General features: G+C 35.1%; 1 protein-coding gene across 5 annotated transcripts in view; it reads left to right on the top strand.

The window, feature by feature from the left end:
* mgat4c (mgat4 family member C) overlaps positions 1-26464 on the top strand; it is an 817959-nt gene that overhangs the window by 743720 nt on the left and 47775 nt on the right. For all 5 annotated transcript variants that reach the window (XM_039761776.1, XM_039761773.1, XM_039761774.1 and 2 more), the window contains one exon: positions 10512-10587. The gene's annotated coding sequence lies outside the window, so the exon portion shown is untranslated. The remainder of the gene's footprint in view (positions 1-10511; positions 10588-26464) is intronic.

The following is a 26464-nucleotide window of genomic DNA, read 5'->3' as shown; positions in this document are numbered from 1 at the left end:
TATTTTAGAATACATATACATTTTACAATTACAATTTGCAATAAAGTAAATAATTTTTATTTTAAAGTAAAGAATAATGTGTGTATCATTTAATATATATTTTGTTTATGTCAGAACAAAATTATCCTTTGGTAGCTTCCTTATGTTGCTATTTGTTCCCCCTTTTGGTGAGTATTTCCATTTTGTTAATGACAGTGTTTTCTAATTTGCATGCTGTGCCTGTCACTATATGGATGCTTGCCCCTCACAATCTGCTTGGTAGATATTGAGCAACAGATAAAAACTTGCTGCAGACTAACCATTCCAACAGAGTGACGATATTGATTAGTAAATTATGCTAAATGAAAAATTCATTCATTCTTATTGATGCTTTGAAGAGAAGCCAATTTTTAGGTGAATAATTATTGATTTTGCTAATTCTAGTATTTCTAAGCAGTTTGAGTTTGAATTTAATTTTACTGCTATTGATTTTACTTAACATGGGGCTAGACTACTATTATCACTTTCTATAAAGTCAGTTTTTACTTTTGTGTTCTTAATTTTAAGCAAATATGTGAAATTCAAACAATAGTTGTTAGCAAATGTCCTTTTAAAATTTGTACCATAACTCACGGGTACCAACCCAGAACCAAATTTAATTTCACACTGTGTTTTCTTAAAGTACTCATGAGGCTGGAAAGTTAACAACCATCTACACAGACTCCAAAATGCATAAATTAGGGGAATGACTGTAGCGTGCATAAATGGACATTAATGTTTAAAATCAATATTCACCAATTAATTTAACTAATTTTTAAGTCTATATGCTATCTATAATTATTGTTTATTTAACTCAAATTGAAATTACTCAGTAATTATAAACCAAAGTCAGTTTGTACTGTAAATGGAGATTAAAAATTTGTGATGAATGGTTTTGCATGTTGAATGATCATACAACAATTCAAATACTACTAGTACATTCTCCCATTTTTTACTAATTCTAGCAAAAGAAACTTCAGGTAGTTTCTTTCTCATCATGAAGAATTATAGCCAACATTGGAGCACTAATAATGAGACACTGTTTGATTAATCCTGATGTTTTACCAAAAAACACCACCAATAAACTCAAAAATTCAGTGATATATAACTATCAATAACTTACTACAATTCAGTGGACATGGGGGCTTATTGCCCTTTTGAAAAATATGAATTTAAACATATATTGTGTCAAAACAACAACAGAAAATAGTACAAGTGCATCAATTTAGATTCTTCAAGGTGCCTGTACTGTCTGTAATTTGTTTCCTCATGCTATGTATGTCTTGATAACCACACAATGTGCTCAAAAATAAAAACAAAAGAAGCAATTGTCTTGCTCTTTAAAATGGGTAATATTAGTGTTGAATCAATTTTACATATTACAGAAACATAAAAATATGCAGGGTCAGAAAATGAATGAATCATATTTCTGTGCTGTAAGGGGCATATTTTAATTTTCATAAACCTAAAAAAAGTAAGTCATGATATAAATATTTTCAAGATTTTTAATAAAAATACATTCCAGCATGTGAGGTAAAAATATCTTTCTAAATGTTTATATATTTACAGGTATATAAGCAAAAGTACATCTGCTAATGTATATTAAAGGTACAGCATCTGACAGAAGCCAGCTATCAGAGGTTTCAAACTGCACTTAAATTGTGCTTCTGGTAAATTTCCTAGCATTAACAAAATCTTATTTTTATTTCAACTTTTTCTCATCTCTGAAATGAAGGATTATCCTAAAATAACATAGTTTCCTGTATCTCTGAAAGCAGCAGAGAATCCTCATTGTACAGAACACACACCCCTTCATAATTAGTACAAAATGCGTGGGCGGGTGCTTCCCATGTATAATCATTGATGATTTGTTACAAATAATTGGGGGAGTGATCTCAGTTATTATAATGCTGAGTGTCTGCACATGACTCATAAAAGCATTAATAATAGCAGAGATCCTAAACGAAAGTACCTCACCTTCTTTTGTTGCACATTGCATTTACTATGAAGTTAAATTTAGTTTCCCATTCTTCTGGATTTTGATAAAGCGGGTTTTCCCAACTGTGCTTAATATAATAGAGCTCCAGCTATTAAAATATTAATTTGTGATTGTGGTGTTCTGCTTTGTCCACACCTGTTAAAGTTCATCTCCTCCTAAAGTGTGCTTCAGCCTTAAACCTACAGATTTTTTGTATTTACAATGCTATTTACTTTTCATTATTACGTGATTCATTGATTACATTTTGCCTGAAGAAGGGGTCTGAGTTGCCTCGAAAGCTTGCATATTGTAATGTTTTAGTTAGCCAATAAAAGGAGTTATTTTGGTTGACTTTTCACTACATTTATAAAGGCTAACACGGTACAACACCCTAGTACTTTTCATGAGAAAGGTTGATAAAAAAAAAAAAAATGAAAAAAACATTTACAGCTGAATGTAAAAGTGTAAGTCACATTTTTAAAACTCTTTCTTTTTGTTTTATTTAAGTGTATTTCAAAAGCAACAGTGCTAAACCTTTGTGATGGCTTATTGTAAAAAAAAGTATAGTTAGAACAAATGGTTTTAACATTCCTCTTAGAATACCAGTGTTTCCCACTATATTCCCTATTTCCAATCTTAGCAACATCATATGTTTTTCTTCATTTCACACGTGATGGAAACATGTATTCTTGTGTTGTCTCCTGTATGTCTGTAGCTTTTATGTTTTATACCCAGTCAATGCTCAATTTCTTGATTTGTCAGTTGCGTTCTAGTTTGGAAAGGCAGAAATTCACTTTTTTTCATAGTCTAAATTTACATGCATTTGTGTTGTCATTTGTTTTGGCACTAATACATGCAAATACTTTTGTACTTTTATGAATATATTGCATATTAAATGACAATATCAAGAGCTGAAATGACTGAAAAAAGAATTAGATATGGTCAAGCTGTGCCTCTAGTCATTTTTTATTAGTATATTGTAGAGTAATATCTATTAGTGTTTGCTGGACACATACTGTATATCATTTGTTTATTAAATTGGTTTATGTAAATAGAACAAGTCAATGTATTTTTCCTAAGTTCTTTTCTTAAAGGGAAACAATTACTATATTTCTGTAGTCACAAGAATAACAAGAAGACATCAAAAAGGTTTGGGGCAGCCACACGTATATTGTGCTCTGGCTGCAGAAAGGGTTGTGTAGATTAGTTGTATTCAGGTTTGAGTCCAGAACAGAACTGATTTGAGTGTGAGAATATGGCGGCTTTAAAGGCCTGGAAAAGAAGTGACATCAACTGGACCAGAACCAGAAAAGATGTCATTTTGACCGGAAGAGCCATCAGCAGTAGCACCGGAATCGGACGTGATGTCATCAATGACGCTGGGACCTAGCGGGACTTCCCGTGGATCATCTGCAAAGGGTTTAGAGAGAAAGTCAGTGCAGCTCGCCATCCCCTGGTCTGGCATGGTATTACTATTATTCAGGCTCTTTAGCTGCCTCCCAGTCTCACATGTGTGACACTGTATAATATACCCTTTGTACAATTTGTACAAAAAAAATGAAGTCAAATCCTGGGCTATTATTTCTCATTATTATTTTTAATTAGATTGTTATTAGAACAGTTTTAAACTAGTAAAACACAAAACAAACAATGCCCCTCACTCTGATCCTCCACCTCCCCCACCTTGTCCAAAACCCTCCATTACAAGTTTGTGATGGCACTAAATGAAACAAGATTCACAAAAAACATGGGCACAGTTCTACAGAGGAACCCAAATGGTGACTTTTAGGGAGATGTGGGAATAGACTGGGATGAACTATAAATACTTACGCACTGTGTGTTTCCTATCTCTTAAGCATGTATTGATCAGAGACATAATATAACAGATAAAAGCATGTACTTCAAAAACACATGACATTTTAGAGTTAGCTGTACTAGCAATTACTCTGTTATAAAATGTGCTAAACTGCTACAACCAGTGAAGAGGGGGGTTTGAAGTCAGCATGGTTTGAAGGTGTAAAAGCATGAGGCATGCCTTGTGAAACTGGTGTCATGGGTAAAACACTGAATAATGGAAGAAATTAGAAGAAAGGAAAGACGTGCATGGGATTGGTCAAGGGACCAGAGACCACCACAGTAAGTATGTCAGTGTCCGCCCCTACATTTTGACACCTCATTGGTCTAATAATGCCACAGGAAAGTGAGAAAAAGACATAAATACCAGGGCAAATCAATAGTTTGGGTTTCAACACAGCCAAGGCCCCACCAGCAAGACTGACTAACTCACTGTGTAATGCAAGAAGACCTTCCACCTAATTACTAGTAGCAGTGGGTGTCTAGCCTTCTATCCATCCATGTTGCATTTGGGGTAAATGCCACACCCATATGTAATGGCTTTGTTTCAGTTTTAGGCACATTTTAGGAATTAAGTAAATTTATGCTTAAGACTTGTAAGGAGGAGTTTGCATGTTCTCCCCATGTCTGCGGGTACTCCGGCTTATTCCCACAGTAAAAAAAAACATGCAGGTTAGGTGCATTGGCAATCCTAAATTGTCCCTAGTGTGTGTTTGGTGTGTGTGGGTGTGTGTGTGTGTATGTGCCCTGCGGTGGGCTGGTGTCTTGCTTGGGGTTTGCTCCTGCCTTGCACTCTGTGTTGGCTGGGATTGGCACCAGCAGACCCCCGTGACCCTGTGTTAGGATATAGTGGGTTGGAAAATGACTGACTAACTTGTAAGGAGAGAATAAATAGTTGTACCTACTCCCCATTTGATTGCTTTACACCTATTAAATGTTTCCAACTAAGTTAATGATGAATAGCACATGCGGTCAATCCTAATTTGATGTATCTGTGATTGGTGAGAGAGAAATATCTTGCAGCCTGACACATGACTAACAGATTAAGAAGAAAAATTTTGGATATTACAGATATATTGAGGTCTCTCTGTGAGACTCCCACAACAAGACATAGCGTTTAAATTGGACAAAAAGCAATCACCCAATCGCAGTCTTGGCATCATCCAGCTATGAACATGACTCCCATCTGACAATCAATTTTTTATTGTTAGCCCCAGAAGCAACATTTGCTGAGAGCTCGAGGAATATTTTTAAAAGAGAATAATATCTTATTTCTCATTAATTTATACACTCAGTAAAATCAGTTAATGCTCCTTAAAGGCTTTGTATTTGATGAGAGTTATACATCTTAAATATAAGTACATACAAAGAATCTTTATTAAAAATGTGAGCTGCAAAAATCTATAGGTAAATAAGGCCAACATATAATACAAATGTACTATACATATAGAGGACATAGAAACCATTTAACAAAATTGTACAAATGAGGTCACTTACAATATACTAATTACCTAATATCTTGTAACCTTAGCTAATAGTTTGTAGCTTTGACAGCCTTGCTAAATATATGAATTCACAATCCACTTTATTAGGTACACCTGTTCAACCACTTGTTAATGTAAATATCTAATCAGGCATTCACATGGCAGCACCTCGACACATTTAGGTATGTAGACATTGTTAAGATGACCTGCTGAAGTTGAAACCAAGCATCAGAATGAGGAAAAAAGGTAATATAATTAACTTTGAACATGACATGGTTGTCAGTGCCAGACGGGCTGGTGTGATTATCTCAGAAACTGCTGATCTACTGGGATTATCATGCTCAACCATCTTTAGCTTTAACAGAGAATGTTCTGAAAATATCCAGTGAGTAGCAGTTCTCTTGGCAAAAAGGCATTGTTGATACAAGAGGAGAATGGTTAGACTGGTTTGAGCTAATATGTATGCAAAACGTCAAACCTTGAAGCAGATGGACAATAGAAGATATATATATATATATATCTATTATATAAAAAATCTTGGGTCGAGATATGATCATCTTAGAGAGACACCTTGAAGTCCCACGAGATTTCTTGCACATCATGCCCTACTTACAAACAATTTCTTAGGGACACTTTAACGTCCCACGAGACAAGGAAGTGAGAGAAAAGGACAGCTGCTGTACAGGCTTTTAAATGATTAACGTGCAGCGTGACATGCAGATCACGCAGCTCAGTAGCAGCTAGCCAGCAGCTGATCCGTCTTTAGTGTGCGTTCAGCACCCCCCTTCAAAACACAAGCGGCAGAGACATGAAGTGGCTAGCGTGAAGCGCGCCCCCAGGGGTAAGGGTTGTAGGGCGGTAGAGCAAAGCGAATATGGGGCACAGCCCCCTAGTATGTATATATATATATATATATATATATATATATATATATTAACTCTTTGAGGGATGAATATTTTTTCTAAAAAAACAATGGTTTCACACAGAAATCAACATAAAATGTCTGTTGCTGCATGCTGTGGCTGCCAGTTTGCCAAGTTTGCCAAGAATGAGTGGCAGGCTTGCTGCCAGGCTGTCTTTGTGTGGCTGGGGCAGCAGCAAAAGCAGTCACGGTCGCAGTGCATTACAATCTGATTTTTAAGTGGCAGTCCTCCCTGGCGAGCATTGTCAGCACCACGACTAGCTGACGACCGATCAGCTGAAGCTGGAACCTCACATTCATTTTCAATCACATATCAAAATCTGAGTCTGACAAGTCATAGTCCAGTTCAAAGATAATAGGCAAGACGTCATCCACGGAGTATTTTGCTTTTCACATTCGTTTTGATCTCTCTCCAGATGTCAGGGCCATTTTTGCCATTGTGTGCACCTTGCTACTCACGTGAGCGCATGGAATCTTTGTCAAACCAATGAATCTAACTTTCCTTCTATCAATGAGAGTCCAACTAAAATGTAACGGTTATCACAGTTTACAGTTGATTACCATCGTAATCGTAATTACCTCCTTTTGACAAAAGTCGACATCAGCCCTGAAAGAGTTAATGGCATTTGTAGTCTGAATCACAATCTGATTGTATGGGTGTTTACCTACTAGGTAATGCTTGTGGTTGGTCTGTGAGCCTGCAAACATCCACCACGGTGCCCTCTTTCAGTTGCGAGAAGCAGCTGACGTCCGAGGTTCGATTCCCTGAGAGGCGGTGCAGTGAGTGTGTACGCCCGATGAGCCCAGAATTAGGGCAAAACACTTGTCGCGTACTCTTTGCATTATTTGACAGTAAAACTATATATATATATATTGAAGAGGAGAGGAGAAAGGAAAGGAGAAACCTTCCCTGGATTGGATGCCAGGACACTCCAAATTATGACTACCCACATGATGGGACAATTAAACATGTGTTCACACATTGGAAGAAAGCACTGTTTTCAGTTTAGTTTATATTCCGCAAAATCTGTGAGTGTAAATTTTCACATTCTAATATAGTTTACAAATGAACAGTTTAGAGGGCAATGAAATTGATCTTGACATGTCTTTGTAAAGAATCTTAGAGACTCTTTAACCATTTGGATGGTACAATAATGTGGTGCCACATAGTATATGAGATGCTTATTAATGCTACCAAACATTTTTACTTCATACCTAATAATGAAAAAAGAAGTCAATAGCAGTACGTAAAATTTCAATAAAAGTGAAGTGAGGGTGCAGGCTGAAAGCAGAAAAAAATATCATTAAAAAGATGTCATAGAATTACTGATGTTTAAATTTTAGATCACACAATAGCTCATTATTTGCCCATTTTTACAAACTTAATATATATTTTACTTGAAGAACTACTCATACGGTGTTCACATTGCACAAATGAATCTAACTTGCATTGACATATCTCTAAAACTAAATGTCCATGGGGAACAACACAATGTTTATTGCTTTCCTGCAGAGTAGAGAAAAATGCCAGTTTGATTTTTTTTGTTGTTTTTCCACCATAACTCCAATGGATTAATCACCTAAACAAACTGAGCTTTCTTCACAGGAACTCCATGGCACTGTGACCTGGGATGATTAAGTTCTTTAGAGTGATGCAAAGCTGCAGACTAGATGTCAATGGCAGCAATAATTTAACACCATTAGTTCTATAAATTTTGTACTAGATTTCTTTAATATGGGTACATGAAAAATGATTATTTAGTTTAAGCTGTTTTGTATGCACTGCAATAGTGTTAAAACCACAAACTGAAATTAGTATACTTTACTTTAAAGCTATATACATTAATAAATTTTATATTCTAGGAAACCCTTTTCTGCTTCACTTTTGGGACCAGGAGCCAATCCTGGCATCTGATAAAAAGCAGGAACCAATCTTGCTTGAGTTTCCCATCTGCTAAAGGACCCACTCTTACACATATCAACACTCACTTCTGTGTGGGTAATTTAAGATCAATACATCTAATGTGTGTTTGGGTTGATGGAGGAAACTGAAAAAACCCAAATGAGCATAGGGAGAATAGTCAACTGTATTCAAAAGAAATTATGTAAAGGCTCTGGATACATGAGGTAGCAGTGAAACTGCTACAACTCTTTGCAACTTCACCAAAGACAAAGGCAACTCCATACTTTATAAGTAGGCACCCAGTCTATAGCAAAGGATATACTGTTATTCTGTGATTTAAATTTTTCCTATAGTGTTAAATATTGGTTCTATTTATTAAATTAATATTGCCTTTGATAGCAGTCAATACAAAGCATTCAGAATGTTTTCATTAATTTTAAAATTGTATTTTAGAATCCCAAAATGATCTATGAACACTGTTTCTGTGAAAATCTCCATGTAAGAGCACATTCAGTTGTTCTCTGCCATAAAACTATTTTCTTCGTATTATGACATGTGGCTACGGCCATTTCCTGGCCGGGATGCCAATTGTATTGAAGGATTGGGAGAGAGTCATCGGCAAGGCAATACCTTCCTCGGGATGCTAGAGGGCAGCTCTCCTGGGTGGCTGTGACACCATAGATTCCTGCAGGGCATGCTGGGAGTTGGAGTTTGGTACAGCCCAGCCCTGTTGGGTTTAATAGGGGCTGCCAGGGGGAGCTGCAGAGCCTTTCATTGGGCTCTCACAACACCTGGGAGTGACTCCAGGTCCGATTAATGAGACACCTGGAACACTCCCAGGGCCATCATAAAAGGAGCTGCCTCACTCCACTCGGAGAGCCAGAGTTGGGAGGAAGGAGGAGAAAGCTTGTGAGGGAGGAGTGGAAGTTGTAGGGCTATGAATTGGCAGCTAAAGAAAGAACTGTGTTGTGGTGCTGTATGGACTGTGCTGTACTTTGGGGGAGTGAAGAAGAAATGCTTCCTCGGCTGTAAATGAACACGTGTTGTGTGGTAATTCGTGTTGTTACCTGTCTGTGTCGGGTAAGGGAGGCTGTATGTGCCTTGGTTCTTCACAGTGTATAACATTTGGACCATAGTTGATCACATCACAGTGTAGTGGTGGTGTTGCACATAAGATGGCGGTGGATTGAGAGAGAGAACAGCTAATGTCACCAGGAAGTGCTGCAACAAACATATCTGGAATATTGACATATTGCCAGAGGGTACCTCATTGTGTTTTGCTCTTGACTCTTCACAAGTATCTTCATTTTTTTTTGTGTTTTTTTTTTTGTTTACTCTAGTGGTAATTAATGTCTTTCAACTCCTTTTTTATCTTTAGACAGTGCTATCGTCAAAAGAAGCTTTGTGGATGCAAGCTTCCTACACTTTCAGGGAAGGCACAAATAGTAAAAACAATTACTATATACTTGCACACTTCTGTCAATGGGTGACAGCTTTCCTGCACATCACAAGCAGAAAAAAAAATGGATGGTTACGTGATCTGGGTTGCAAATATTGTTATGTTAATTTAAATAGGATTATGCATTGGTTTGTCAATTTCTATAACAGCAGCACTAAAACTACTCTCCATATCATACTATATGGATACTACTACACTCAATCACTGAGGAAAAGTAATTTTGCAACTGTCAGAGGAAGAGAAAACATAATACTGTAGGTAACATATAATCTGTGTAATACATGGAATACAAGAGAAATGCAAACACCAGAAATGCTCTCTGATTCCGAAATCACTACAGATGGGCATCGAGTAATGTGAGAAAAATCTGCTTTTGTTAACAATATAAATGACTGAATGAAGGATAGGACTGAGCATGGTTATTCCCCAATTAGACACAAAGTAAATGAGGCCAACAGTGCAAAGTCTGGCTTTATGATGACTGACACTTATAACTTGCACATTTAACCTTGTTACAGGAACACATTCACAAATAGCATTTTCCAGTAAGTTGTCGTGCAGTTAAAGAGTGTTTCGCCTTACATTATTAAAGCCAGCAACAAAGTCAAGAAGACGTAAGGGAATTCTACGAGCAGCAGTATTTGTAACAAGCATACTGAATGATAGTTTAGTATTCAGTCAGTTAGTAAGAAAAAAATGAGAAAATTAACCTTCTAGACAGCCTAATTCTTGATTGGTTGAGAAAACTATACTGTATAATGACGTTTGAATATTTATCACATTTATTTACAAATAGTATGTCTTACATTTTACAGAATATACTTTTTCTTTATTTAATACAGCAAACCATTCTGTATGCCTATACCTATTCAAAGTATGCATCTTTTTTATAGTGCTGAGGTATGGAAGAGACCAATCAGAAATGCATTAACAGATGGCTTCTGAGGACCGCTGTTTCTAAAAAATGAGGTGAGCTACTTCAATTATTCTATGCATAACACATTTTAAGTTTTATATAACTGCTTCATATTCATTTCAAAAGATTTCTCTGGCTTCTGATGAGTTTTGTAAAATGTTAACCAAACTAAATGTTCTCTTCTATAATTAAATTATATATAGGAAGGAAATAACTTGTGCAATTAAATGGAAAAAAATATGAAGTGCTCTTTCCAAGCTTTAATAAAGCTCATGATTCCTCCATGACATTTCATGAAAGGAAGTTGCATATCTGCTGCCTATTTTAGTCAGCATCAGATGTTCATGGATTTCTCGGCTTATTAGGCCCCAAGAAAACATGTCAGTTTTACACATCATCCTTTTTGTAAACAAACATTGATAATTTGTATTCTTTACTTATCATAGCACTTATTTACCTTTCTTGTATTAAAATTTAGTTCATGTTTTGACCTGATTTGTATTATAATGATATATAAAGCTATTGTATCTTTGATTAGGCAGTGATTCTGCTCTTTTTTACATTTCTGGATTTACTATATTTTATTGGCTTTTATCACAATGAACTTTGCAACATATATTTCTTTCCCCTCAAGGTGATAGGATTACTACAGTTAACAAATTCCAAGCATAGAAATATTTTTGCCAAATTTCCAAAACCCTTTATACAGTATATTTCATTTTTTTGTTGAATGTATTAATCTTAATATTATAACATGACTATAAATTATAATGTATTATTTTTCATATTCTACTTAACAAACCAAATGCTATAAGCCAACAGATTTATACTCTATATTATTCCATTATATATTAATTTGTGGCTGACATTTTGACCTTCGATACTGTTGTGCTGAGTTTAATTAAGATTACCAGTTTACTGCTGTTACATGAGTGTGTTGCTGCTTATGTTTCTTCATTCTTAAAGTAATGTATTTTTTCTTCCTTAAAATATAATGCTTTTAAGAAAGGCACAGCTGTATAAATTTGCTGTGTTAATTTTTCCTTTTGTGCAAGCTATTATAGTTTAACGTAGCACACTGAATTTTACTTTGAGGGAAATTACTAGTCTAATATATATTTATTTACCACCATGTTTTTAGTTTATTACTTTGTTACTTTTGCGGTGTTCCCTTTAATTCATTTAATAGCAGTGCATGTTTTGCTCTATTAAGATGACTTATTTATAGCTGACCATGAAGTGCAACTATGTTTAGTTTCTACTTTTTTTTCTATTCACATACATTTTTTTAATGCTAGCCCCACCATTTGTGATTCTTTATTCTACTTGAATAATAGTATCTGCTCTGTTGCTGCATCACTATGTGTAGTTCTTGAGTAGTATAGAAGGAATAAGCTTCACCTATTATCATGAGAATCAAAGATCTTAAGTAGACAAAAAGTAAAGGAACAAAACACAAAAAGAAACCTGGAAACAAGGCAGGGCAGTTCTTATTTGGGCAGCCCATACCGTTCATTAAATATGTAAACTAACCATCCAAAGTTCTAGGAATATTTAAAAAAATTAAGTTCATGGTATCATAGATACACTCATATATTGTAATACAGTTAACACTTCCTAGAACACTTGTTCCTAACAAACAGAAATTAATTATACTTTAAACAAATATTTAAAACAAACCATTATTAAAAAAAGAATATCAGTTTGATGTTCTCTAACTTCTCTACAAAGTTTCGTAATTCCATATCCTTCACAAAACACTTTAAGTAACCAAGTCTACTGTAGGTGAGACATAGCAGCATTTACAATAGTAATAATTGACAAAATAACCAATACAGTATATCTCAGTTAAATTCCACAGTAGCAAAATTTCATTTTTAAACATTAGATAAGCAGGAGGCCTTTACTCTTCAAAACGCAAAAATATCAAATCCAAAAGGAGAATCTGCACTCACATGCTATCAAGTGTATGGTTACAGTGTTTTTAAACAAATCTGTGACTTTATGTGAACTAATTCTCTATTTAGTAATTTATAAAATGTGTACTTGCATTTCACCTTAGATCTTCTCACAGCGCTCTGTGCCTGCACTCAGTGAAGACTGCTTTACAAAAATATACTGAACTGAATTAGAGTGCTTGCAGCAGGTCAGTGGTGATGTCTACTGTATGTGTCTCTCAATGATCTTTTGCATATAACACCACAAGGAATAAAAAGAAAAATGCATCAGAAGGCTTAAAAAAAAACAGTTTTGAAACAGGTAAATATAAAAATAGAGCAAACACGTGTTCTTGTGCCTCTAGATCAGTGTTTCCCAAGCTTGGCCCTTGGGGCACACTGTGGCTGCGGGTTTTTGTTCCAACCAGATTCCTAATCAGTGACAACACTGATCTCATTTAATTAGTTGGTATTATTTTTTTTTTTTATTCTACATTCAGAAAAGCACAGCAGCATGACTTTTACATTTATAAGACATTTAGAAACATTTCTGCTTTTGCTATAGATTTAAATGCTTAACTCTCTTTTGTTGATTTGATTATATTTTTCCCTTTCTCTGTGCAGTTTTTCCCCTTCGTTGTATCTTATTAATGACAATTAAAAATGAGCAGAGCAGACACACTGGCAAGCAAAAATGAATAATCAAAGGCTGAAACTACTTTAGCATCAGACCCACTAATTAGTAAATAATGGATTAATTAAACAATTAGAACACCTAGAAAAGTAGAATGAAAATCAAGATGAAAATATTGTTAAAAAGAAAAAAATACATTATTCCCATATAGCTGCTTGGTACATCTTTCTGTTATAAAAAAAAATCCTGGAAAGGAAAAGCAGGGCGACGATATGTGATCTTCTCGGAAGACACTTAAAAGACCCGCGAGGTGCAAACAATATCAAATAAGAGAGCACAGACAGCAAACACACAGTCGTGTAAAGGCACATAGCACACACAGATCCTGTGCTCTCAGCTCATATAACGCACATAAGGACAATACGTTCTAGATGAAACGTCAATGACTAAGCAAAGATGAAAGAGCAGCACGGAGAAAAGAGACCCAAAAGCATTGGAGAAAAAAAAGGCAGATAAGAGATTATGAATGCATGGGAATTCGAAAGGCTCAAACAAACGATGGCGCGATACACATGCAGAGAAATGTAAAGAATATGAAAGCAGTAAACTTCGAAAGTATTATAGCGTCACAGCCAGGCTGAAGCCTTTTTTGTTTTAAGTGGCTGTTACGTCCGATTGAGGGAGGGCAGAGTAATGCATGGAAGACTGATAGCAGGGTATTGATTGGTGCGGTAAACTGGGCAAGACCCGGGGGATGAGGGGTTGGAGAGGGTGCTAGAAAGTTGTGTTTGGGATTACGAAGTCGGCGATTGTTCAAGTAAAACTTTTGTGAAACTTTATTACGTCAGTCACTACAGTATCAAAAAAAAGATAGTAAAGACATTAGCGCAAACAATAGGTAAATAATCATCAGGACCAGGTGTAAATTAAAAAAATAGCATGACAAAGCAAGATCAGAAATTACAGGCAGTCTTTTCGCCTTCGCATCATTCAATGCACAAAACGTACAGTAGATTTACACAATAATGGACCATATGCTATGAGAATCTGTGGCCCCGCAACTGTTAAAGCAACAAGTTTAATTTCAAAGAAAACACAATTCGGTCAGGTATATATTTATGATCACGGAGAAGCAATCACAACGTGAGCAGCAGAGACGCGAAGTGGTAAAACGGATAGCGGCTGGACAGGCTTTAAGATGATCGACGCTGTCCCCCCCTTCACAATGCGAGCAGCGTTATACGTCCTGCAAGAAAGACATTTAACTACGCCCGGGGACGGAAATAAAGGACAAGTATTGTTTTTACAACGTCACACGAGACAAGGCAGTGAGCCATCATTTAAAACAAGTAATTGGACATTTAACCTTTTGGCAGACACGCATCATGTGCTCACAGCTCTTAAAACAACGACATGCGACAAGCAGAACAGGCAGCCCATGGCAGCAAAAACACAGCAGATGATTCGACAGCATATCTTTAGCGTAGCGTTCAGCCGCCCCCCTTCACAATGCGAGCAGCGTCATACGTCCTACTAGAAACAGATATAACCACACCTGGGGCTGGAAATAAAGGACAAGCATTGTTTTTACAAAAGTTTTTAAAGTAAAAGTGAAAATAATGTATATGTAACAATTCCCATGAAAATATCAATCTCTTTAAATTGTATATCTGGGAAACCAAACACGGGGGTGGGTGAGCGAAGCGAGCAGGAGACGGAGCCCCCTAGTTTAAAATATATATGTATATATATATTTTTTACCACACTTAGTTTTCTAATTTCTATATTGTTCCCAAAACACAGAACTTGGGAAATAACACATCACTTAATTAGCCCAGGAGTCCAATTAAAAACAGAAACTGGTTGGAACAAAAATCTGCAGCCCCAGGACCGAGGTTGGGAAACACTGCCCTAGATCATGATATCAATACATTGTATATGTCAGCTTTAGGTCTGCCAGAAAACAAAACCTAGTAATAAAAATAGTGTTGTTCAGTTTTTGATTTTCCTCCTGCATTCATTACAAGTTTTCAGTTTATTCTACTGAAAACCTCTAGTCATTCCAAGCCATTACCTTTCTAATGTAAAAACTTGCTTTAATGCTCCTTGTCCCTGATGTCAACTCTTTTAGCTATCACCTTTGCACCTGGTGGTTGTTTAAAGCTAATGGTATGCTATTAAAATCACAAAAATGATTCTTCACTTTCTTTTACAGAATTTTCATATAATATTTTCCATGTACCCTGCCTTGCCCACTAGTAAATACTGCATTCCGTGTTGACCTCTTCATGGATGTAAATGTTTATTCACTTATATCTTTTACCCCTTGTTGCCTAAATTGTGCCGTGAGATGGAATTCTAAAAGTCAAATTGTGCTTTTATTTGTGTGTAATGGAATGAAATTCGAAAGTCAGTGCACTTGCTGTTCCTAATTTACTAAGCATTCATCTGTCCGTCCATTTTAGAAATTTGCATTAGGTACCAGGAAGGTGATTACTGTGTGTCAATAATATTTGTCAACAAAACGGTTAATAATAAATCATCCTTATTTCATAAACAAAAATCAAACTGTTCTGTAACTGTCTTTCATGTACCAGAATATGCCAACTATGTTAACTATAGCTAGACTTTTAAATTAATTGAATGACATTCTTTGATATCACGCTATTTTTTTAGTTTGCTTACAGTTATCAGTGTATTTGTACACTAAATATTCTTCCATAGGTTCTTTGAAAGAAAGTTGTATTTTATTACAGTTTTTTAAATACTGTTTTGGAAGTTGAACCTAACTCTTCAAGATTTTTTGTAAGGATGTTGTGCATATTGTTGTTAGAAGTAGCAAAGAAAGAAAGAAAAATAGTACAGCACCAGAAGCATCACCTTTTACTGTCCAAATATGTACAACAAGTATACCTCCACATTAAAAATAATTCACTTACGTTACACAATAATTTCATTATTGTTCACCTGCTTTATTAAGACAGCATCTCTGATTGTGACTATCAGCAGACCAAACAACTATTTAGAAATCTCTATAATCATAAAACAATATAGCACGTAGCACATTTGACATCATGATGCAGTTAATCACATGGTTTATCTGGAACATGTGAGATGTAACAATTTATTTTTTAATACAGTGATCACCATACTATATACAGGGCCAAGATAAGGATTTTCAAAATGATAAAAAGAACAAAAAATTAGTTGAAGAAAACAATTCACAACAAATAATACATAAATAAAACAGTAAACACATAAATAAATGCAAACTTGCATAATACACATAAACAAGTAATAGAAATTGTTTAGTTATCTATTGATTAAATTGCTAAACTAATTTTTATGTCCCCAATGGTTTATGGTATGCTATGATCAGATAGCCAGGGAGGACTGGAAAATAAAAACTCTAGCTGGGGAGATGCAGGGATTCCAAGGCCAAAAGACTACCCAGCACTTCTGGGTATTCTGAAAGAGGTAAATGTGCACAAGTAGTTAATTCTCTATAATGAACACGCTCAGGTTCAGCATGGTTTAGTTTTGAAGAGTGTATGACATGTAATTTTTTTTTTAAATCCTGCAAGATGTATGCCTGAAGAAGGGGCCTGAGTTGCCTCGAAAGTTTGAATATTGTAATCTTTTTAGTTAGCCAATAAAAGGTGTCATTTTGCTTGGCTTTTCTCTACATTCATAATGGCTAACACGGTACAACACCCTAGTACTACAGAGTTTTAGGGAAATTTTAGATGGCAATTATGTTATTTGCATCTTAGTCAGTCTTTCCAGCCTTTTAAGATAATCAATTATTTGTTACTATAGAATAAATATAGTGCACATTAGTATTTTAGCTATACTCACTACAGACCTCTCAGATTTTAACAAAAGTTTGCGACTAACATTAGAGATAAAACTAGGTAGTCATTAATGCTGTATTATCTTTGAAATTGTTTTGGAGAGAACCCTGGCAGCAAATTTATCTGGATGCAAATCATCATGTTTGAAGAACCATGGTTTCTCTCAAATGAAATCACAGTCGCCCAATGTTTGCCTACCATTGAAGGATGTCATGCCAGGATTTAGTGCCAGATGTTGGAAATAGGTTTAGAACAATCTCTTCAGCATGGGAAGCTGTCTAGAAACAAGTATTCTTTCAGAAGTGGTCCTATCCTTCATGGCTAGAACAAGAAATGACAAGTTCATCTTCAGAACTTCAAACTGGCAACATTGAATGTTACTGACACCAGTGTACAGTATTATCATTCCAAAGTCTCATTTTTGTATATCTCAAAGACTAATGAAGTCAAGAATGTGTGCCCCAGGGAAGCAGGACACAAATGCTTCGCAGTTAGATAGTGTAAGTTAAGGTTGCGCACAATAATGAAGACATCAGCACAATGTAGTTTAAAGCGATTATTAACAGACTAAAGTCTATCTGAGATAGTGGAAGAGAGCAGAGCTTGGGCCTACACTCATATAGCTGAAAGTGCCAGATTCCATCGTTGACATTGTGAGTGGGAGCAGGGTTGAGCTGACTCTGGCCTAAGCGTCAGAGGGCATGGCTTGGAGCTGATGATTCAGATTTGACTCTAGCTACAGAGAAAGGTTCTTGTCTATGTAGCAGGCAAGATTTCTGTTCCCTGAGACAAGATTGACTTCCTAGGAGATTCTGAACTTCTCTCACCAAGGTTCTAAGTTTGCTATTGTTATACTGCGGCTTATAATTGGCCATCTTCCTGTTGCATTACATCCAAGGTTAAGGCCAATGCCTGTGTGATATATTAAAGGGGGCAGGGCTCTATATCAAAAAGGGCATTTTTTTATATTTAACTAAAAACCTCTAGTCTCCTGCGGTGGACTGGTGCCCTGCCCGGGGTTTGTTTCCTGACTTGCGCCCTGTGTTGGCTGGGATTGACTCTAGCGGACCCCCGTGACCCTGTAGTTAGGATATAACAGGTTGAATAATGAATGGATGGATGGACCTCTAGTCTCTAAAATACTACAATTGTATGATGAAATATTATAGCAAAGGTTAGAACACTTCTTTGTAAATTTTGAACATACTGGAGTCAGTACTCCAATAATGTAAGAAATAGTCTAGACTTTAGGAAATATATACATGAAAGAAAGAAAGGCAAGAATATGTCCAGAATTTAAAAGGAGACGCGGTAGGAGTATGTCAGTCTGGTGCTGTTCACTTAGTTGTGAAGTAAAAGGATTGAATCAGGGTGGAGTGCAAGGATTTTACAGTGGAGGACAGAAAAGCAGTGAATTGAAACTACTTGATTAAGATAGTAATTTTCAATGAATCTTTAGCATGTCTATCTTGTAGACATTAAAGCAAACTGTATGACAACTGTTCAACAACAAGATAATAAGATTTTATTGAAATAATTTTGTTTAGCCACCTAATGTAGCAGTAAATCTTTATGTAACAATTTTAGTCTGTTAAGCTTTTAAGATATATTGCCTTTAGTCTAACTGCTCTAAATCGATTGACCAAGTACTGTATGCATTTCCTTTAGCTAGCCTCCAGCTCTCTATGTAGTTTAATACAGGATTATTTAATGTCCCATATACAGTATGGACCTATTTATATTGGACTAACATGTTTTTTTTTTCCTCTTGTAGCTCTTCTTTGTACATTCATACACTAGAAAGTCTTTGTATAACAAAGGATTTCTAACATTACCCGATTTGTAATACAAGAGCAACCTACTCACTGCACTCCCTACAGCTTGTAGTGGTGTGCTCCAAAGATATCTTTGTTAAATAAATTTCTTACACCTGGAAATTGCTGGAGTCTAAAGAAAATTTTATGTAAGTTGAACATGGGTCAAGATATTATTTTTCCTTGACAATAACCTTGTCATTTCCTATCTGTTAGTCAGTCAGTCATTATCCAACCAACTATATTCTAACACAGGGTCATGGCGGTCTGCTGGAGCCAATCCCAGCCTGCACAGGGCAGGAAGAAATCCCGGGCAGGGTGCTAGTCCACCGCAGGACACACACACACACACACCCCAAGCACACACTAGGGACAATTTAGAATCGCCAATGCACCTAACCTGCATGTCTTTGAACTGTGGGAGGAAACTGGAGCACCCAGAGGAAGCCCACACAGAGAGAACATGCAAACTCCACACAGGGACGACCTGGGAAGCGAACCCAGGTCTCCTTACTGCGAGGCAGCAGCGTTACCACTGCACCCCTCCTATCTGTTAATGTTTTCCAAATATTATGGACTCAAGATTTCAAGTTCTCCAAGCTGTTGCATTGAAACTGTCACAGGAATCCAGATTGAAGAAATGTCCTTGTCTGTTTAAATATTGGTTAGGTACTTCTATAGGATTTCTGCTGAGTTTATGGTATCCACCTAATTTAGCATCATCTGCAAATTTAACTACATGTATAGTACGTTGTTACTTACAATAATGTCTGTATTACTGATTTAAACAAAAACACTTATCTGAACAAATTCTTATCTTGGCTTGTACTTTTAGATCATAAGCTATTTGCCCATACTATCTGTAGTGAGAAGTCAAGCAAAATGACACCTTGTATTGGCTAACTAAAAAGATTACAATATGCAAGCTTTTGAGGCAACTCAGGCCCCTTCTTCAGGCAAGAAAAGGTGTAATTTTGCTTAAATTCTCACTACATCCATAATGGCTAACATGGTATATAAGCCTAGTACTACCCACACTCTCTGCAAAATACTCATGAATCCTCTTCTCTTGTAGTTGATTAGCTTTCTGAAAGACCAGATAGAGCCCTCTATTTTACTGTTGATTGCAATCAAATGGTGTTTTTTTCTTTCTTGTAGTAAAACTGTAGCATATTAATAATGAAACAAGATATTCTCTGTCTAAACTAATGCTGATTGCAGACTAATACATCTCTCCTGGATAGATAGTTCTCCATTAATTTGGCAATGACACACATTAAGCTGAATGAAAAAGATTAACCAGGGTCGACCCAATTACTTTTTCTAAAGCTTGAGCATTCAGTGACTGAGTATTCATATGTACTGCCTTTAGCTGAGCAGTTACAAATGAGTTTGGGTAGAATGTTAATAGAGCAAGGGTAATTCTTCAGGTAATTTTTGTGGGACTTGAATGATTCAATATAATTTCACAATCGGGAAGAATAATGAACAAATAACTTACCTGAATACAAATTATACTAAATATTATTTTATGAGATTAATTTTATGATAGTAACTTTTTGAAAAGTATTGTTGGACACCTGCTTTAATCTTTGAGAAATACCATATTTAACTTCTGGAAGGAATTAGACATGTGTTAGGTTGAAGATGAATTGATAAATATTCAGTAAAACTTGCCTTGATAGTGCAACATATTTCTCAATTCTGTGTAATAGAATTCTGTTGTCAAGAGTGTCAAAAACTGCGTTCAAATCTGAGCAAATAATAAATTAGTATTTCATGCATCAGGGATAAAGTATAACAGAAAATGTTTGATAGCCTGATAAATGTGCAGTTTTAATAATGTACTATCCCTGGCAAATGGGTAATGGTATATTTTTAAACCCAGCACATAAATTTAAGGATAAAAAAATATATTGATGCAGAGTTTAAAATTTAGAAATTGGCGCATTAAAAGATTATATAAATATTACTTGAATTAAATTGATGTTTTCAAGGTTGAAGACACTCGGGCAAATGTTTAATGCAAATATTTCACACTACTGTTGAGTATATTCATGCCACTGACTATTAAGTTCGTTATTCTTTGTAGCATCTACGAATAGGTTCTCATCAGTCCAAATTTTAATTGTAGGGACTGTATCTATAATTAGATTTTTTGTAGTTATAATGTGAATATTATATATCTAGATTTTGTTTTTTGATTAGGGAAAACTGAAAGAATTTTTCTACTGACTTCATTAGATCTTTAATTAAGAGAGACAGTAAATATAATTACATTTTGATTAGCCCATATTAAAATTATACATATTGGTAAAAGTTAAAATATGTGAAATGTAACATTTTAGAAGAACATGGGGACAGTGTTGGAAACTTGTCAGGTGTAAATTTCACACAAACATTAAGAAGTTTCTCTTCCCACTGAGAGCCATAGTAGGTAGTGTGGTAAACAGTAGGACTTTAAGGACTTTCAAACCTCAACTTGATGTTATTTTGGAAGAATTAAGTGGATAGGACTGGTGAGCTTTGATAGGCCAAATGGCCTGTTCTCATCTAAATGTTTCCAATATTCTTTTATTGTTCTAATGTTAATCCACCATAATAAAAGTATAAGAGTATGTGTATGTATCTGTGTGTCCATCCTGTTGCTAGGGTTAGAAACAAAAAAATTAAATATAGGCAGAAGAATGGTAAAAAAAAAAAATGATAATAAAATAAGTGTCTAAAAATGACAAAATTGGTCTTATCTGGGTATTGTCTGATATATTATACTCCAGCAACAGCAGCATGGCAGCAACATTCATGCATCTGCCCGGGCCACATGAATAAGGTTTAAAGGACGTAATGCTAATGACTGATAACTCTTCATGGTGGGCAATGGATGAATAAAAATAATGCTAAATCGATGCACATGTTGGGAAACCAAAGCCTGACAACCCATGTATCAAGTAAAAAACATGAGGTCATGTTGATTACTTAGATTTCAACTTGTCTTAGATGGATAGCACTTCTAGTCTACATATATAAATAAAAGATGATGTCTAAGTATACTCTATTATAAAAACAAAACAAAAAAAAACATATAATAAAAGCAATATTTATTTTATGTAGAACAATTAATCATAAATGTTAGTGTTTATATAAATGCATTATACGTATATGTGTATATATGGTGTATATATATATATACAGTATATAGTATACTGTATGTATAGTTATTTGTATACTGTACTTTCTGTACATATTCTAATTTACTTTAAATGGTTCAATTAAATGTCATCATATTTTTCTTAAGGAATCCAAAGTATTCAACATTTAGGGTTAACATAACTTGAAATGCTTTTAAGTTCAAGGATCAAATTAGTGACCTTATATTCCCTTTGCTAAATTTATACTGAAATTAATGATTCAGTATTTGTCTTTGCCTTAAGCAGTGAAATGAAAAATAAGTGTCTTAAACTACTTTGTCATGAATATTTATAGAGTAAAACCCTTATACCTAACTGTAACAGATTTTATCAGAAGACTGTCTTTAAACTGGCAGCATTTGGGATCTTAGTGGAGCACAAACATAAAGACATAAAAAACACAAACTTATAAGAAGTTAAAGATTTGTAAAAACAGGCAACAATTAGATGGTTGTATTCAACAGTGTATGCCACACTTTACCTTATTTAAGATAAAATAAATATGAACCATGCCTTGTCTGTATGCATTAACTTCCACTAATGATTTTGAGAGAATTGTTTGTCTTTTGTGAAAACAAATATTCTCATGCCAAAAGCTTCCCTGCTTATCACACTGTTCCTCAGAAATGTTCTGACAATAGCAGGGATAAAGATAAATACTGTGCATTTGTGTCTGTGGAGAAATCGGTCAGTAAAGTAATTGCCAAATTATAATTTAATTTTATTGTGACAAAATTACATTCTGTATTTCTTTGAAGTTTCACACTCAGGGGCTGGTTTTCTTATTTAAAGCATTCTGTGATATCTAATGGTATTCTAGGATATCATTTCAGTTTTATTGAACAGAAAATGCAAATGAATACAGACCAAACTAAAAAGACATTAATTTCCATGTCACATTTTCAGAATAACATATGGCATAGTGGTGCAATCGTTGGCATTGCTGCCTAACAGTTTCCTGAGTTTGATTTCTTTGTCCAATCTTTCTCTGTGTGTCTGTATGTTTTTTTTCTGGAATTTCAGTTTTCTTTACATGTTCTTAATGATATACTAAATTTTAACTCAAAACTGAGTGAGTGCCGTTATGTGATTGAGAGTGCCCTGTGATGAGATAATAAAATAAGTAGTACAGGAGCCTGGTATTTCCAGGATAGGCGCCAAACATTGGAGATTCTGGGTTTGCTTGAGCAAGTTTGAGAATGTATGTATATATGTTATTTTAATATAATATTTAATAGCAGAGTTTAAATCACGTACCTCAAAGTCAACTCCTGGAAGACTGCTGTGACTGTTTTTTTAAGAATGATTTCTTATTTCAGTTTGACTCTTGCTGTTAATGTAATCGTATTCAGTTAAACCGCCTTTTCTGCTCCTGTTGTGATCTTGTCACATCTAGTGTACTAGTTTCTACTTTTTACAGTTTAAAACTAAAATAAATAAAATATTTTATGCTTCTGACCAAATAAGAAGCCCTCAAAAGATTAACTCTGATATACCCTTCACATTATGTTATTTGCTCTATTATCATTGTACATTATGCTTCATTTAAGTAAACAAGAAACTTTTAAGAGGTCCATCTTAACAAGAAAGCCAACTGAAAAAAAATATTTTAAAATGAAAAAAAAAAAAATGCGTGCATAAAGTTAAAGTAACCTTGACAGCAAGAAAATAGAATAATTTTAAAATGAATTGTTTCCTTGCATCCAAGAGATGTTAATTGGCATCCATAAACTGGCCCCATACTGTTTATGTGACTCTCTGTGCATTAATGTGCCACAGACATTGTAAGGTTTTGCCTTGTAACTGTTGGTTCCAGGATTAAGAAAATTAAAATATGTGTTATCACAGAATTTTTCTTTAAATAGCATTTGACATCCCCACTGTAATTGATTCAATGGACATCCTTTATTACAACAGATCTGAGGAAGCCTCCATACAGGATGAGCACCTCAGTTTGCTATAAGACTGATCCTATGAAGACTGGGATAATTTGCATAGTATATTTATAAAATTCACATTTTTCATCAATTAACAAAGAGAAAATAGTATAGACCATGGGTGAGCAACATCAGTCGTGGATGACCACAGTGTCTACAGGTTTTTGTTCCAACTCATTTGCTTATTTTGAAACCAATCCTTGTCAATTACAGATCTTATTTAATTTCATAACTTGCTAGAGTTTTAACTCAGCAATGTTAGGTTATTTTTATACGATTTTTTTCTTTTCAAGGATATCATCCAGGATTTGAAGTCTAAAACGAATGAGTAATTCTCAATCCTTCTCTTTCTTTTCTTTATTTTTCTTCTATATATTTCATTAAACCAGATAGATCATGATGGATACACACAGGTGTAACTTGAAACAAGTTAGGTGGAGAACTGCTGGCTCTTTTGTCTTTCACATCTTATTTCTAATGAGTAGCAATTAAAAGCAGTGAATGTAAATGTTAAAGACTAAAAAAAAACAATTAAAGGCAAGAATAATAAGCAAGACAACTAAAATGAACTAAATACATATAGCTTTAGCAGTAAGTACTTCATTAGCAATAATTGACTTCCCATTAAGAAATTGGGTTGAAACAAAAACCTGCAGCCACCACGGCCCTCCAGGGCTGATGTTGCTCACTTCTGGTATAGATCATCACATGCCCTAAGCTTTGTATAGAGCGAAATGTGCCAAAATATCTTAATGAATTAAAAGCCTTCAGCAAAACATCATTTAATTGGAACCGTTTATATACAAATAATACAGTTAAAAACTTAAATTTCATATGATCTCATTCTCTCCGTGGTTACTGAGCTGGCATATGAAGTTTTGTGCACACAGAAAAGTTCTCTTACGGTATAGACAAATACATTACACTATTAGCATTTGGAAGCAGTTTGGTCATAGAATCACCTGAATTCTCTCACCAATCCCATCACCTCTTTTATAAGTCAGCCACAATAAAGGAGAGAGTCTGTAATTTATCAAATAATAAAATTCCAAGTCTCCTTAATCAATCATAGAAAAAATGTCCTCTTCCTATGTTTGATTTCTCCAAAAACTAAGCTCTTGGAAGTAAATAAAAAGTTATTTGATTTAACATTAATAGGAAGATGTGAAATATGATTTAATAAACCTTGGCAACCCCCTTATACTACTCAAACATATAATAACAAAAATGAAATACTCTTACAACTGAGGCATGTACAGTATGACACCACTGAGAGTACACTCTAGTCAGCCAGCAAGTATGTGAACATGGATATAAAAATATTTTTTATTTTTCTGAGAGACACCACTTTAATTTTGGTTTATTACCAGATATGTTGGAGACAGCAAAATCAATACAGATATCAACATTTGATGAACCTAGGCTAGATAGCTCTCAGCAGTCCCTTGGCAATCTGCACTCTGCTCTTCAATCAAGGCTGTGCAAGCAATTGTTTCAGACTGTGGTACTCGTACTTAAAGAGTTGCTGTCCAGTGGTAATTTTGACGCTGGTGTCAGTGTATTGGGATTTCTATTTTCTGGTGTATCTCATATCTTCATATGGCTACTGCTAAGGTGAGCATGAGCAAATGTAATTTGTTATTTACTGTGCTGAGGTTGACACAGCCCATTTCTTTAAGAATCATATGATAGGTATTACTGGTAGTAATGGTTCCCTGTTACTTGTTTATATTTAAGGCAGCAATGTGTGGGCCTGGAGAAGTTTATATTAGCTCATGTTCTGTGTGTTTCCCTTATGTTGCAAGGCTTTATTTTGGATCCACTGCAAATCTGTATTATTAGATTATATCACTATGCTGATTGAGATTTCAGTGCTATATTGATGTCTCACAGGTCTTTGTGTTTCTGTCACCTTCATCACAAATGCATCCAATGTCTTAATATTATGAAATGTGTGTAATTACATTTTTTTAAGCTTAGCAGGTATAAACGTTGATTATTTAAGAGACAAAGAGGCCAAAGCCCCAGTTGACCCATTTGAATGATCTGTATTAGACTGAAACACTCTCCTTCTCTGTATGCCTGTGAGAGCTCTGGCCAGGTATATCCTGAATTCTCCAATTGTGACTGTTTCACATGGAACCATATAACCAACATTTATTTTATTTGTTCTTTAGATTAATTGACTGACTAATTACTCTAAAATTAACCCAAATTGTAAGCCTGAAGTGGAAACTTGCCTGGAACTGTGAATCAAATACCATCTAAGCTGGCTGGAAGGCAGTAGTGGCTGCAGTTTTTTAGGAACCTATTACTGCTTCTAATAGAACATCCTTCTTTTGTCTGAATTCTGATTGAGAAAAATTGTAAAATTCTAAATGCTTATTTTGTTTTCTTTTCTTCCCTTAACCAAAAACCAAACAATAATGAATTTCAAGGTAAGCCAACAGATGACCAGCTACCTTGAGGTCTCAAAATGAGAGTCACCATTTTAATTCCAGTCAGTTTCTTAGTTAGTTAGAAGCCAGTTCTTGATATTAATTAATATATGTAATTGTTTGGCTTG

This window comes from Polypterus senegalus, chromosome 8 (assembly GCF_016835505.1).
Source record: "Polypterus senegalus isolate Bchr_013 chromosome 8, ASM1683550v1, whole genome shotgun sequence".
NCBI classification, from domain to species: Eukaryota; Metazoa; Chordata; class Cladistia; order Polypteriformes; family Polypteridae; genus Polypterus; species Polypterus senegalus.
This window is presented reverse-complemented; position numbering and strand designations above follow the sequence as displayed.